Source organism: Ovis canadensis, chromosome 21, assembly GCF_042477335.2.
Source record: "Ovis canadensis isolate MfBH-ARS-UI-01 breed Bighorn chromosome 21, ARS-UI_OviCan_v2, whole genome shotgun sequence".
In the NCBI taxonomy this organism is placed as follows: Eukaryota; Metazoa; Chordata; class Mammalia; order Artiodactyla; family Bovidae; genus Ovis; species Ovis canadensis.
Window position 1 is genome coordinate 60,603,461 of NC_091265.1, and position 14,373 is coordinate 60,617,833.

Sequence of the window (14,373 nt, forward strand, 5' to 3'; positions counted from 1 at the left end):
TCAGTGAAAAGGAGAGAGTTAGTTTGTTTAAGCCACTGTTTTTTCTTGTCTCTATTACCACAGCTTACATTATTGTCTAGCTACTGCTGCAACACAGATAACACTAAAACTTAGTGGCTTAAAACATCAGTAATCAGTCTTCCCTGGTGGCTCAGTGGTAAAGAATCCATCTGCCAGTGCAGGAGACATGGGTTCGATCCCTGGCCTGGGAAGATCTCCCATGTCATGGAGCAACCAAGCCCATGGGCCACAACTCTCGAGCCTGAGCTTGAGGGCCCAGGAGCGGCAACTCCTGAGCCCATGAGCCGCAGCTACTGAAGCCCACCCAAAAGCCTGCGCTGTGCAAGAGAAGCCACCACAATGAGAAGCCTGCACACCGAGAAAGGAGAGTAAGTCCCGGTCACTGCAGCTAGAGAAAAGCCAGCGCAGCAAGGAAAACCCAGCACAGCCAAACATAAATGAATAAATAAAATTATTTTTTAAAAATCAATACTCATTATTATCTCTCCTGATTTCTGTGGGCCACACATTCACACATGGCACAATGAGGATGGCTTATCTTTATTCCATGACTTCTAGGGCCTCTGCTGAAAGAATCAAAAGCCAGGAGTGGAATCATCTGAAAGAACGTTCACTCACGTGTTTGGCAGTTGATGCTGGCTGATGGCTGGGGGCCTAACTAGGGCTATTGGCTGGAACACCCAAAGAGGGCATCTCCAAATTTGGGCTTCCTTATAGCTTGGCGGCTAGGGTCCAAGGACAAATTCACGAAGAGAATTTGGTGAAGGCTGTATTGCTGTTTGCCATCTCGCCTTCGAAGTCAAATACATTACTTCTGCCCCTTTCTATCGGTTAAACCTATTTCAAAGGCCCACCCAGTTTCAAGGGGAGGGAACATAAGACCCTCACCTCTCCGTGGAGGCTCCTCACCATCACATTGTAAGATCAGCATGTGAGGTGGGAGATATATTAGCGGCCATCTTCCAGAATGCAATCAGGGGCTTTCCTGGTGCTCAAGTTGCTAAGATGCTTGCTTCCAATGCAGGGGGCGAAGGTACAATCCTTGGTCAGGGAGCTAGATCCCACATGCCGTGATAAAGACTGAAGATCCCATGTGCTCCAACTAAGACCAAATAAATAAATTTTTAAAAAATGGAATCAGCCAATGAGTCAAACACCATTCCTAACCAATCAATGTCTATAGACTGGTCTGCAAAATGAGCACCAACAGATTTTTTTTTTTTTTTACCACACCTCGAAGCTTGTGGGGTTGACCAGGGATTGAACCCAGGCCCCTCAACAGTGAAAGGGCAGAGTCCTAACCCCTGGACTGCCAGGGAATTCCTGAACTCCAACCGTTTTATAATGCTTGTTTCAGGGAGAAGGTGGTGGTATATGAGATGTGGGCCTACTGGGGGCAGAATGGCATGCTTCGGTCGTTTATTGGGACCCTCTGGCCTATAGTAGATTAAATATGGATGCAAACTCTGCAGTGCCTCCCATTGAGAGGTGGGATCTATTTCCTCGCTCTTTAAATCTGGGCTGGCCTATGACTTGCCTTGACCAATAAATTGTGGCAGAAGTCAGGCTGCGCCACTTTGGAGGCTGGGCTGCTAGAGGGCTTGCAGCTTCCACCTACACTCTCCTGGAGCCCAGAGACCACCAGGCAGTGAAGCTGCCCAGCCTGACCTCCTGAGAGGTGAGCGGTCACATGCCCTTCCAGATACAGGAGTGAGGCCATTTCAGACAGGTCAGCCCCAGTGGAGCCGCAGAGGACTGTAGCCCCAAGAATGCCCCCCAGGTGAGACTAGCAGATGAACCAATGAGCTGATCCCAGCTCACACTGTTGAACTACAGACTGGTGAGAAATAAGGAATCCTTGTTTCAAGCCACTACATTCTGGTGAGGTTTGTTACATGCAGTGGGTAACTGATACAGGCTCTGAACCCAGTTCTATCTCTTTCTTTCTTTCTAGCTTTTGGTCACACCATGAAAGACCTTAATTCTCCGGCCAGGGATCGAACCTGTGCCCCTCTGCAGTGAAAGCTCGGAGTCTTAACCCCTGGGCCACCAGGGAAATCCCCACGTCCACCTCTTAATGGAGAGTCACTGGACAGCTCCCCTCTACTGAGCTGGTGTGTTTTGTTCATGTGTTTGGACTTTATGAGAGCCAACAGTGAACCAGGATGCTCCATTCTAAACCATTCTCAAAAGGAGAATAATGGCTGAGGAAGGGGACCAGAACTTTTTCCCTAAATCCCAGAAGCCTCTGTCTCCGTTCTATGATGGAGAGAGAGAGAGAGCGGTGCCACACAGAGGGTGCCTGAGGGACTTCCCTGGTGGTCCAGTGGCTAAGACTCTGTGCTCCCAATGCAGGGGGCCTAGGTTCGACCCCTGGTTGGGCAACTAATTGCAACAAAGATCAAAGATCCTGTGTGCCACAACTAAGACCCAGCATAGCCAAATAAACTTTAAAATATATATATTAAAAAAAAAGAGGATGTCTGATCTTCACCCCCTCCAGCCCTGCTCCTCTCTATCTTTTCCATCTCAGGAAATAGAGTCAGCACTCTTGCTTAAACTTGACACTTGTATAGCAATCTTTTTCTTGTTTTTTCTTTTTTAACTTTGCATTAATTATGTAAAATTTCAAGCACCACAAAAGTAGAGAGATTGGTGCAACAGAGTCCTTTGTCTCCAGCGCCCAGCATCACAGCCATCACTCTTATTTCACCCACACACACCCCCACTTCAGAAAACTAAGATCATGTCATCCGGTTCTACCACTTCATGGGAAATAGATGGGGAAACAGTGGAAACAGTGGCTGACTTTCTTTTTCTGGGCTCCAAAATCACTGCAGATGGTGACTGCAGCCATGAAATTAAAAGATGCTTACTCCTTGGAAGGAAAGTTATGACCAACCTAGACAGCATATTAAAAAGTAGAGACATTACTTTGCCAACAAAGGTCCACCTAGTCAAGGCTATGGTTTTCCCAGTGGTCGTGTGTGGAAGTGAGAGTTGGACAATAAAGAAAGCTGAGTGCCGAAGAATTGATGCTTTTGAACTGTAGTGTTGGAGAAGACTCTTGAGAGTCCCTTGGACTGAAAGGAGATCCAACCAGTCCATTCTAAAGGAGATAAGTCCTGGGTGTTCATTGGAAGGACTGATGTTGAAGCTGAAACTCCAATACTTTGGCCACCTGATGCGAAGAGCTGACTCATTTGAAAAGACCCTGTTGCTGGGAAAGACTGAGGGCAAGAGGAGAAGGGGATGACAGAGGATGAGATGGTTGGATGGCATCACTGACTCGATGGACATGGGTTTGGGTGGACTCCGGGAGTTGGTGATGGACAGGGAGGCCTGGCGTGCTGCAGTTCATGGGGTCATAAAGAGCTGGACATGAATGAGCGACTGAACTGAACTGAACTGAACTGAACCGCCTCCCCACTTCTCCCCCCTCCATTTTGAAGATCCGGAAGTTGTATTAATAGCATTTGATCCATGAACACCTCCCTCACCCCTGACATGAAATCTACATCCAGGATCCTGCCTACAACACATCTCTCTAAACAGCCCTCAGGCTTCTCCCAGCCACCACCCTGCTCCAGGTCCCCCCAGGGCATCCTCCTCCAGCGTCAGTCTTGGACTCCGACAGGCCTCCCCTTCCTCGAATGTCCTCCAGCCCATGCAGAATCACCTTAATATGTAAACCCAATCACATCTCCACCATACTCAACATACCAGGGCTAGGAATTCCCTGGAGGTCCTGGTAGTGAAGACTCTGCATTTTCAATGTGAGGGGCACGGGTTTAATCCTTGGACAGGGAACTAAGATCCCAAGTGTCGTGCAAAAATAAATACATAAATAAATAAATTTTATTTACTTAAATAAAAAATAAATTTTAAATAAATAAAAGATCATTTTAGATTTTCATATCATATATATACACACACACACCAGTGCCTCAAGGAAAACACAGACTCCTGCTCTGGCCCTCAGACCCCTATTCCCCCAGCCACCGAGGCCTGCGCCTGACCCTACCACAAGCCAGGCTCTTTCCCACCTCCAGTCTTGGCACCCGTGGTTCTAGCTCCTGGAGTCCTCCTCCTCCCCAGCTCTCCCCCTGACCCTCAACCGCTCTGTCTGAACACATTCACTCTCCTACCTCGGCTCCCTCTGCAGGTTCTTTCTGCTGCTCAGCAGAGGTGGCAATTATTTTTATTTATGCATGCGTGAGGTTATGATTTCTTTCTTCTATTAGAACTAAAATTATGGAAGGCAAATGGTCACAGGTGTAGACCTCTCAATCTGATGGAGCTCTAATTTCGCCAGTGGGCCCAGTGGCCCTCAGCAAGTTACTTATCCTGTCTCAGCTGCAAAACAGTAGATAATAATAGAATCTGCTGACTTCCAAGGCTTATCACCAGAATTAAATAAGATAATATGACACCAGCACCTAGTGGTTCAGCGGTAAAGAATCTGCCTTCTAGTGCAGGAGATATGGGTTCAATCCCTGGGTAGGGAAGAGCCCCTGGAGAAAGAAATGATAACCCACTCGAGTATTGTTGCCTGGGAAATCCAGTGGACAGAGGAACCTGTCAGGCTACAGTCCACGGGGTGGCGAAAGAGTTGGACACAACTTAGTGACTAAAACAGCAACAACACAAACACCAACACAACATTATAAATCAACCATACTTCAATAAATACGTAAATAAAATCACTACAATACTAAAAAAAAACACAATATGCCGCCATGCTTAGAAAAAGGGTTTACGACATAAAAAACGCTCAATAAATTTAGCTGTCATCATCATTCATACTGTTTTTATTAATTATAAATAGGCACTCCATATTACACACACACACACACACACACAATCACACACACCAGCAGCCAGCACAGTGCCTAGCACACAATTGATGTCCAGTGAATATGTATTAAGTGAATGATCCTTCAGCTGTTACCTACACTTCCAGGGTGACTGAGGTCCCAAGGTCCCAAGAATGGGCTGGTGGCCCATTTCACGTCATCCTGTGGCCCAAAGCTGCCAAAGGAGATTTGCCTCGCCCAGCCTCCCCAGAAGTGGAGCTTTATCTTCCTTGGCTAACAGCCCCGAGAAGGGCACCCAGGGAAGTGTAGGCTGCCTTCCTGATCCAGAACAAACCCATGAGGGTTTGTGTCTCCTCTGTGGGTCCAGACTCAGGACGACTGGAGCCCCAGAACCTCCCCAGGTGGCAGGCTGCTGTAGTTTCTGTGACCGTCATCTTCCCTCTTAGGTCACACCCTCTGGGCTCTGGCCCTCCAGAGTTCCTAAGTGCGAAGTCATCGCTGAGGTGGCTGGAAAGAACAAGGACCCGACCCTTAGTCGAGGCAGGAAAGGCAAGTTGCTGCCTTGCTGGGTGAAGGTATAAAGCTCCTGGAAGTCAGATCTGACAGGAACAAAGGAAAGCAGTGGCCACATTGATAACCGTGCACCAAATGTCAGAGGATGCGAAACTGCTCCAAGGGGGAGATCCTGCCCAGAATGTCAGCTGAGATCAAAGCTGGCTAGTTTTCTGTATCTCGTGGTTGCCGGGAATAGACAGGTGTATTTTTCTTCTTTTTGGCTGCTGTTTCTGAAACGTATTAAATAAAACTGACTAAAATACTGATTTTTTTTCAGTAGAAGAGTTTCAATTTATGTGTTATAAAACACGTGTTATAACTAATATTTTAATATTAGGCTAATATTTAAACAAAGATCAAGCTCACAACTCTAAAAAACACTTATAAAACATAGTATCATTGAAAAATTCAGACTCTGGATATTTAGGAAGTTAGGAGTTGGAGTGTTACTGAATCCAGGTCTGGTGGCTCCACCACTTGCAAACCAATTCTCAAAAGAGTTGATAGGAAAGGAAAGGTTACTTTATTTTGGAAGAAGTTAACAGGGGTGAAGGTCAACTCCTATCTGAGAACCAGTTCCCCTCCACTGACAATCAGTGGCAAAAGCTTGTATAGGCTGAGGGATGGGGCTACGTGTCAAAACAGTACAGTCAGTTCTGACTGTCATCTTGAAATTGGTCATCAGTGGTCTGACCAGCATCACCTTGACTAAGTACAGTTAATTTCACATGCTAGCAAGATTATGCTCAAAATCCTTGAAGGTAGGCTTCAGTAGTACATGAACTAAGAAATTCCAGATGTACAAGTTGGATTTAGAAAAGGCAGAGAAACCAGAGATCTAATTGCCAACGTCCATCAGATCATAGGAAAAGCAGGGGAATTAAAAAAAAAAATCTGCTTCTTCTTCGTTGACTATGCTAAAGCCTTTGCCTGTGTGGATCACAACAAACTGTGGAAAATGCTTAAGGAGATGGGAATACCAGACCACCTTACTTGTCTCCTGAGAAGCTTGTATACAGGACAAGAAGCAACAGTTAGAATCAGACATGAACCGAATGACAGGTTCAAAATTGGGAAAGGAGTATGGTAAGGCTGTATATTGTCACCCTGCTTATTTAACCTCTCTGTAGAGTACATCATGAGAAATGCCAGGCTGGATGACTCACAAACTGGGCTCAAGATTGCCAGGAGAAATATCAACAACTTCAGATATGCAGATACCACTTTAATGGCAGAAAGCCAAGAGGAACTAAAGAACTTCTTGATGAGGGTGAAAGAGAAGAGTGAAAAAACCTGGCTTAAAATTCAGCATTCAAAAAGCTAAGATCATGGCATCCGGTCCCATCCCTTCATGGCAAATAGTTGGGGAAAAAGTAGAAATGGTGATACATTTTAGTTTCTTGGGTTCCAAAATCACTGACTGCAGCCACAAAATTAAAAGACGCTTGCTTCTTGGAAAAAAAGCTATGACAAACCTAGACAGCATATTAAAAAGCAGAGACATTGCTTTGCTGACAAAGGCCTATATAATCAAAGCTATGGTTTTTCTGGTAGTTGTGTACGGGTGTGAGAGTTGGACCATAAAGAAGGCTGAGCACTGAAGAACTGGTGCTTTCAAAATGTGGTGCTGGAGAAGACTCTCAAGAGTTCACTGGACAGCGAGGAGATTAAACCAGTTAATCCTAAAGGAAATCAGTCCTGAATATCATTGGAAGGACTGATGCTGAAGCTGAAACTCCGATACTTTGGCCACCTGATGTGAAGAACCAACTCACTGGAAAAGATCCTGATGCTGGGAAAGATTGAAAGCAGGAGGAAAATGGGGTGACAGAGGATGAGACGGTTGGATGGCATCACTGACTCAATGGATGTGAGTTTGAGCAAATTCTGGGAGACAGCAAAGGGTGGGGAAGCCTAGTGTGCTGTAGGGTACGTGGGGTTGCAAAGAGTCAGACAGGACTTAGTGACTGAACAAGTCTTCGGTTCCAGGGTTGGTTTGTTTCCATTTCTTGAGGGCAGCTCTCTGTGGCAGCTCATGTTATGGCTACAGTCTGGGCATCATATAGTTAACTTCTCCGCCTGGTGGAGGTTTCAGTATCTACAAGACAGCTCACAGGATATGGCTCATAATATTATCTATAGCCCTTGAGAAGAAACTAAAGGGCCTTTTTATGCTTAATGACCAAACTATTGTGATTTGATCTCCTCTGACTGTTTCCCTTTGTTTCTGCCTGTTCTCACTTCTCTCATTAAACTTAATCTTTGGCTAAAAATTTTCCACAGACAAACTCAGGCAGAAGAAATGGGGTCTAGGACCATAGGATCCTTGGTCCTGTTTCAGGAGGGGAATTCCCCAGTGATCCAGTGGTTGGGACTCGGTACTCTCACTGTCAGGGGCCCAGGTGTGATCCCTGGTCAAGGAACTAAGCTCCCACAAGCTGAGTGATGTGGCCAAGAAAACAAAAAGAATCAGAGTTCCCCATGTGCGAGAAGGTGAGTGGCAGCTTTCGTTGTTTCAGGGACCCCCCAACCATGGGGTAAAATGGAAACTCCAATTTCCATTTTCAACCTGACCCTCTGCCTTGAGCTCTGATTCAGGCATCCAAGTGTCTTTCTGTCTGATTCAGACCCACTTGGGTGACCTCCAAATACTGCAAATGCGACAGCGCCCACATTGAATATCATCCATCTTTCCCAAACAGCTGCTTCTCGCGGGTCTCCTCCTCCCTGAATGGCACCACCAGGGGGAGCCAAAACTTGGCGGCCACCATCCTCCCGGCTTCATCTTCAGCCCGTCACTGGATCTGGTCCAAATCCACTCTCCAGCCACCTCTCAACTTTACTGTCCCCTCCCATCCGAACTCTGCTTCTGCCTTGGTTCAGATCACCACCCTCTCCTGCCTGGGCAGGGCCCTGAGTGGTGTCACCTTTTCTATTTCTTTTTCCCCCATTTTTGTTGAGATATAGTTGGCATACAGGTCTTTCTAGGAGTCATGTATAGATGTGAGAGCTGGACAGAAAAGAAAGCAGAGCGTTGAAGAACTGATGCTTTCAAACTGTGGTGTTGGAGAAGACTCTTGAGGGTCCCTTGGACTGCAAGGAGATCAAACCAGTCAATCCTAGAGAAAATCAACCCTGAATACCCTTTAGAAGAACTGGCCCTGAAGCTGAAACTCCAACAATTTGGCCACCTGATGTGAAGAGCTGACTCACCAGAAAAGACCTTGATGCTGGGAAAGATTGAAGGCAGAAGGAGAAGAGGGCGACAGAGGATGAGATGGTTGGATGGCATCACCGACTCGATGGACATAAACTTGGGCAAACTCCGGGAGATGGTGAGGCACGGGGAAGCCTGTCGTGCTGCAGTCCATGGGGTCGTGAAAAGTTGGACATGACTGGGTGACTGAACAACAACAACTGTATGTGTTTTAGGTGTATAGCATACTGATCTGACTTACAATGTTAAAAAATAGGAAAATATTTCCCTTGTGATAATATTCTAAAAACTCTTAGAATTTATTCCCTTAACTTTCATGTATAGCGTCCAGCAGTGTTAATTATCTTGTCATGCTGTACATCACATCCCTAGTACTTATTAATTTTATAACTGGAACATTGTACCTTTTGACTATATTCATCCAATTCGTTTTCCTCCCACCCCCCACTTCTGGTAAGTACAAATCTGATCTCTTTCATGAGTTTGTTTGGTTTTGAAGTATGATTGATCTACAGTACTCTGTTAATTCATGGCATACGACATAGTGATTCAATATTTGTATACATTTCAAAATAATCACCATGATAAGTCTAGCTGTCACCTGTCAATCCAAGGCTATCATGTAATTATTCACTGTATTCCCCACACTGTATGTTTCAGCCCCATGACTCATTCATGTTGTAACTGAAGGTCTGGACCTCTTTATCCCCCTCACCTATTTCTCTCCCTGCCCCCACCCCCTCCTTATCTTACATATTCTTACTGTTCTCCTTCTGGTTACTTCTGTGGACCTGAGCCCTTGTGGAGCATCTGAGGCATAGTAGTATCTTGATAAACACTGGACAAATGTATTTGTTTTTTAGTGTCCAGCGGGTTCCCTGGCCTCCATCTGAACCCTTCCCCCTGTAATAATCCTTGTTCACATGGGGATACATGGCCCAGCATGTGTTTAAATGTTCTAAGTTACACATTCAGGAACCAGGAAAATAACCCAAGATGGGTCTTTTGTGAGCAAGTTCTGTGGTACAGCATCCACTAGGAAGAAAATAAAAATCTACTCTTTTATTATTTCCTTATTAGTGAGAGAAACTGCCACTTAGCAGTTGCCTGCTGCTTTCAACAAAGCTGCTGGGTCTGTAATCCGGAGCTTCCCCTGCTCTTCAACTAACAAAATTACAGGCAAGTGGTGCAAGAAAGGGCAAATGGATGCTTGGAATATAAATTCTAGGCAAAGTCTCAAAGACTCTGAGACAGGCTGGAGACAGGCATCCAGCAGTGGCCTGATCACACTGCTCCTGAATCCCTGCTCCGTCCTCCACGCTACCCCAGCTTCTGCTTGTTTCCAGGCCTGAATTTCATCCCACATTAACCCCACAGCTTCCAGTGCCTTACAAAGATTCCCTTCTGTTTTGCTTGCCATCAAAGGATGTTGACTCGCTGGGGGCCAAGGTACCCCTGGAAGGTGAGCATTTGAGACCTCCCCTCCTTTGGGGATTCAAACTGATTAAATAGCCCCAGATGGCTGGAGATGGACTTGAATTATGATCAGATGGCAGGAAAGAACCTCAAGGGACCCCAAGAGGGAGGAGTAGCTAGACACAAATTCGTACAGGGTCTGATGCTTCCTAGATGAAAAAGTCAACATCATCTCGTGAAACACAGAAATATCTCCCGACCCAGGCCTTCACTCCCGAGGCTGTGACAGCTTGTCCACACACTGTCCCCTCCGGTCCCAGAGCCATGTGACCAGGAATGACTGTTTCATGTAAATCAGGAGCAATAGCACCTCTCCCCGCTGCTTGGACGGCAGCAGGAGGTGGTAGCAAGTTCTCACTAACAAAACAAGCTGACAATAAAATGCAGGCTTTATCATCTCTCCTACCGGGCGCTCCACCACAGGACCAGCTTGCTGTGGCTAGAGGGATCTCGCACCAACCTGGAACCCTTTTTCTGGTCCCCAAGTATGGTCAGCAGAATGATGGCCCCAAATATGCCCAAGTCCTAATCCCTGGAACCTGTGCATATGTTATCTTATACAGAAAAGGGGATTCTGCGGATGTGATTAAGGTTAGAACCTTGAAAGGGGAGATTATTATCCTGAAATATACAGGTGGAACACCCATTTTAATCAGCCCTTTGAAGTTTTGTTTTTTTTTTTTTAATTTTTGATTGCTTCAGGTGGCACCCAGGATCTTAGTTCTCCAGCCAGGGATCAAACCCATGTCCCTGCATTGTGAGTGCAGAGTCTTAACCACTGTACCACTCTTTTGCGTGTGAGCATGCATGCTTAGTCATTCAGTTGTGTCCGACTCTTTGCGACCCCTTGGACTGCAGCCCACCAGGCTCCTCTGTCCATGGGAATTCTCCAGGTAAGAATACTGGAGTGGGTTGCCAAGCCCTCCTTTAGGGAATCTTCCCAACCCAAGGATTGAACTCAGGTCTCCCACACTGCAGGTGGATTCTGTACCATCTGCACCACCAGGGAAGCCCTCTTTTTCTGGGGACTTTTTTAATCAGCCTGATTTCAGTGGCCACTGAGAGTGGAGAATCTCTGGGACCTGATAACACATCAGTCTGTGGGGTAGGCAGCTCCCAAGTGGGACAGATTGATACTACGATTCTGTTCTCCGAAGCCTTGGAATTCTTTCCTCTATATTGTTCCAAGGAAGCCTGACTCTTCCCAACATGGGGCCAGTGCTTAGTGGGGGCTGCTGTGAGTCCTCTGACAAAGCTTCTGTCGGATGCCTGCATTAGAGCAAGAAAACCCAGCTTCCCATAACGCCCTCTGAGACCATGCATGAGTCAAGACCTAGACCTTTACTTTTTGGCTGCCTGGTTTTAAGAGTTCATCCCCCAAAGCTAGGTCTGCCTCCGCGCCATAGGCTTCTGTCATTCCCCTTGGGTGTGATGTATCTTCCTAATTTGATTCTGCCCACCACCCACACCCATTTTGTTTTTATTTTCCATCTTCTCCTTAGCTACCATGGGACCAACCTGGCAACAGAGTAGAGCGAGGGGGAGGGGGGGTGGTTATAGGCACCCCCAACCTCACACACCTTCTTCCCTGTCCTTGTTCGCGTCCTCAGTCAGAATCCTGGCATCTAACAAGATCCTTTCTTTGATGTAGGGCCCAGGCACTGCAGCAAACTCATGGGGTGCCATGAAAGATAGAACTTTGAGGGAAAGACAGAGACATTGGACATCTGTCAGACAACTGGCAAGCTGCTAGCTTGAGGCCGTTCACGGTTTCAACATCGGATTGCACTACATTCCTTTCGATGACATAATCTCTTTGCACAGCTGGATTTTTGGCAGTACTTGATAAAAAGCAAGTACTGCAGTGAAAATCAATGCCGAACAGGAAATGAAGGTGATGATGTCCAGTCGGATTCCAAGTTTTGAGAGGTGGTGCACACACCCCACCGGCAAGCGACTGTGGTCATTTAAGAAGAAAATAGTTTTGTATCTTCCAATACCTCTATATTATTTTCTCAAATGATTACTGAAGTATTAAAACACAAGCATTTCTTACATTATTTATATCTAACTAGTTACTAACTATGGAACTGTTGGGTGACCAAGGGACTCCATGAAAAAATCAAGTGAGACACTCAGGACATGGTAAACTGACAATGTTTGGGAACCTTTACTGTAGGGACTTGGTGGGTGTGAGATGTCAGTTTCTGGGGATTCAGCTCTCCCACAATCAGTTTCTGGATTCTGCCAGCTAAAACAGATAGCACTTCCTGTAGAAGGTTCATGCAGCCACCTTGAAGGTCCTCACCAGGTTCCAGAAAGAGACCTGTCTCTCCTCGTAGAGTTCTTTCTTTTCTCCAGCAGATTATTGTGGCTATCATGGGTATTATAGTATGCCCATTTTTCAAATGAGGAACGGTTAGGGAATCTGCCTAAAGTCTGCAACCCTCAAGCAGTAGAGCTGGAATAGAAGCAAGCCTGTCTGGTGCAGGGTGCCTGGTCTTAACCACTGCTAATTTGTCTCCTGGAGAGGAATTCCCAAACTCAACCGAAACCACAGTAAAATAATGGCTAGTCTCAGAGACCCTAAAGTTGCACCTGTTCTGGGCCCCTTGTCTGGATCCTACCAGGTCACAGGCAATGCCTCAGTTAGCATTATCATTCATCAAAACCACAACTGACTGTGAGGAAGTCTTCACCCGCCCCCCGCCCCCGCCCCCCAATCATAGTATGATCAGCCTGGGAGCCCACATCTTGCAGCCTTACCCCCAAAAGCAAGTTCCTTGGGAGGCGGGCATTTCCGGACCAGAGACATGGCTGTCACTATTCACTGGCTCTGCTCTAGGGGTGAAATCACAGAATCAGATTCAAACCTCCACCTACTAACTCGGTCAAATTGGGCAGGGCTTAACACAGGTACTCAGGCAAGTGCTTTCAGCTTCTTCATCCATAAACTGTGGCAAAACTAGCACTTCTTTGGGACTGTTACGGTTCTTAAATATTTTTTTAATGTTATGGTCCTTATAAGATTCTTAAATGCAAATCCCTTAAAATTGGGCTAGGCATAAAATAAGTGCTGCAGGCATCTACTATCATTTTATTATTTGGCACCAAGCCCCATGTGCATTGGTAGAGGCCAGGACACCAGGACTGGAATCTCCCCTGGGAGCCATCGCACACCCCGAGTTTGTCCGGGGTGGCTCTGAAGCAAGGGTGCTGGCATCTAGTTGTGCTCAGTAGGTGTTACTTTCATTCCCCTCAACTTTAGCTCCCTGGTCTGTCCCAATATTTTTTGAATATTTTACTGAGTTCGTAGCACTCACTGAACTCCAATCTCCTGGCTTCCTGGAGTCCCCAACTAGCGTGGGAGTCAGCAGACTAATATTTTCAAATGTAGAGATGAGCACTGATAAAGAGGACGTCCTTGAGTTCAGTCCTACTCCAAAAACTGTGACTCTCAGATCCCAAACCCACTCCCTCCCGCCATACGCACCTCCCCCCAAGAAAGGTGTGGACACTTGCAACCTAGTGAGAAAGGACCTACCTCTAACAATTCTTGGCCCCCAGGTGAGAGGTTGTGCTTTTGTCCCTGGGAAACGGGATTCAAGAGGAAGGACCCCAAGCTGCTATAAAGACACAAAGACCACTCAGCTTGAGGGCCAGGGTCTTCCAAATACGATGAGAGCAGATCTGCTGTTCTGCTGGGGGGAGTCGGCAGATGTTAGAGTTACACAAATACTTAACGAGTGAAGCAATTGTTCATTGAGCAGTGCTGTGCTTTCCTGGTGGCTGCAAGCACCGAAGACAGGTGGCGCCAAAGGCCCACTTCTGGACGCCGTCCGCGGGACTCCTGACAACTGACTCCGAGCGCACTCCAGAGAACCCGCGATCTTGACGACTGGAAACCGGGGGGCAGGGAAGGAGAGAGCACCAGGGCCGGCTCCAACGGCATCCTGGCCTTGATCACACCCACCGGCAGTGAGCGACCTCGGAGAGTCCCGGGTCCGGCGCGGCGGAGACTTCGGTCCCGAGAAGGCGGGGCCTGACGGTGGGGGGGGGCTATAATTAACGAGAGGCGGAACTCGAGCGGGGAGGTTGGGTTCCGTTCTCTGCGTGGCTGATGCTCGTGTTCAAAGCCCGAGAGAGAAGCCCTCTCTGGGTGGGCGGGACTCCCGGGCATTTTTAGCCGGAGGGACCTGGGGCTCTTTAGAGTTGGGCCATTATCTCAGTGTGAAGGGAAGGCGTGTTAGCTCGATGTGGGCGGAGCTCTTCCCTGGGGAGGCCGGC

General features: G+C 47.0%; 1 long non-coding RNA gene across 1 annotated transcript; it reads right to left on the reverse strand.

The window, feature by feature from the left end:
• Positions 1 to 4,809: 4,809 nt before the first annotated feature.
• On the reverse strand, positions 4,810 to 14,121 carry LOC138426525 (uncharacterized). Its single transcript, XR_011251665.1, has 3 exons — positions 13,631 to 14,121; positions 12,853 to 12,927; positions 4,810 to 5,623 (listed from the first exon to the last, which is right to left on the reverse strand). It is a non-coding gene; the product is annotated as an uncharacterized lncRNA (long non-coding RNA).
• Between the last annotated feature and the right edge of the window lie 252 nt (positions 14,122 to 14,373).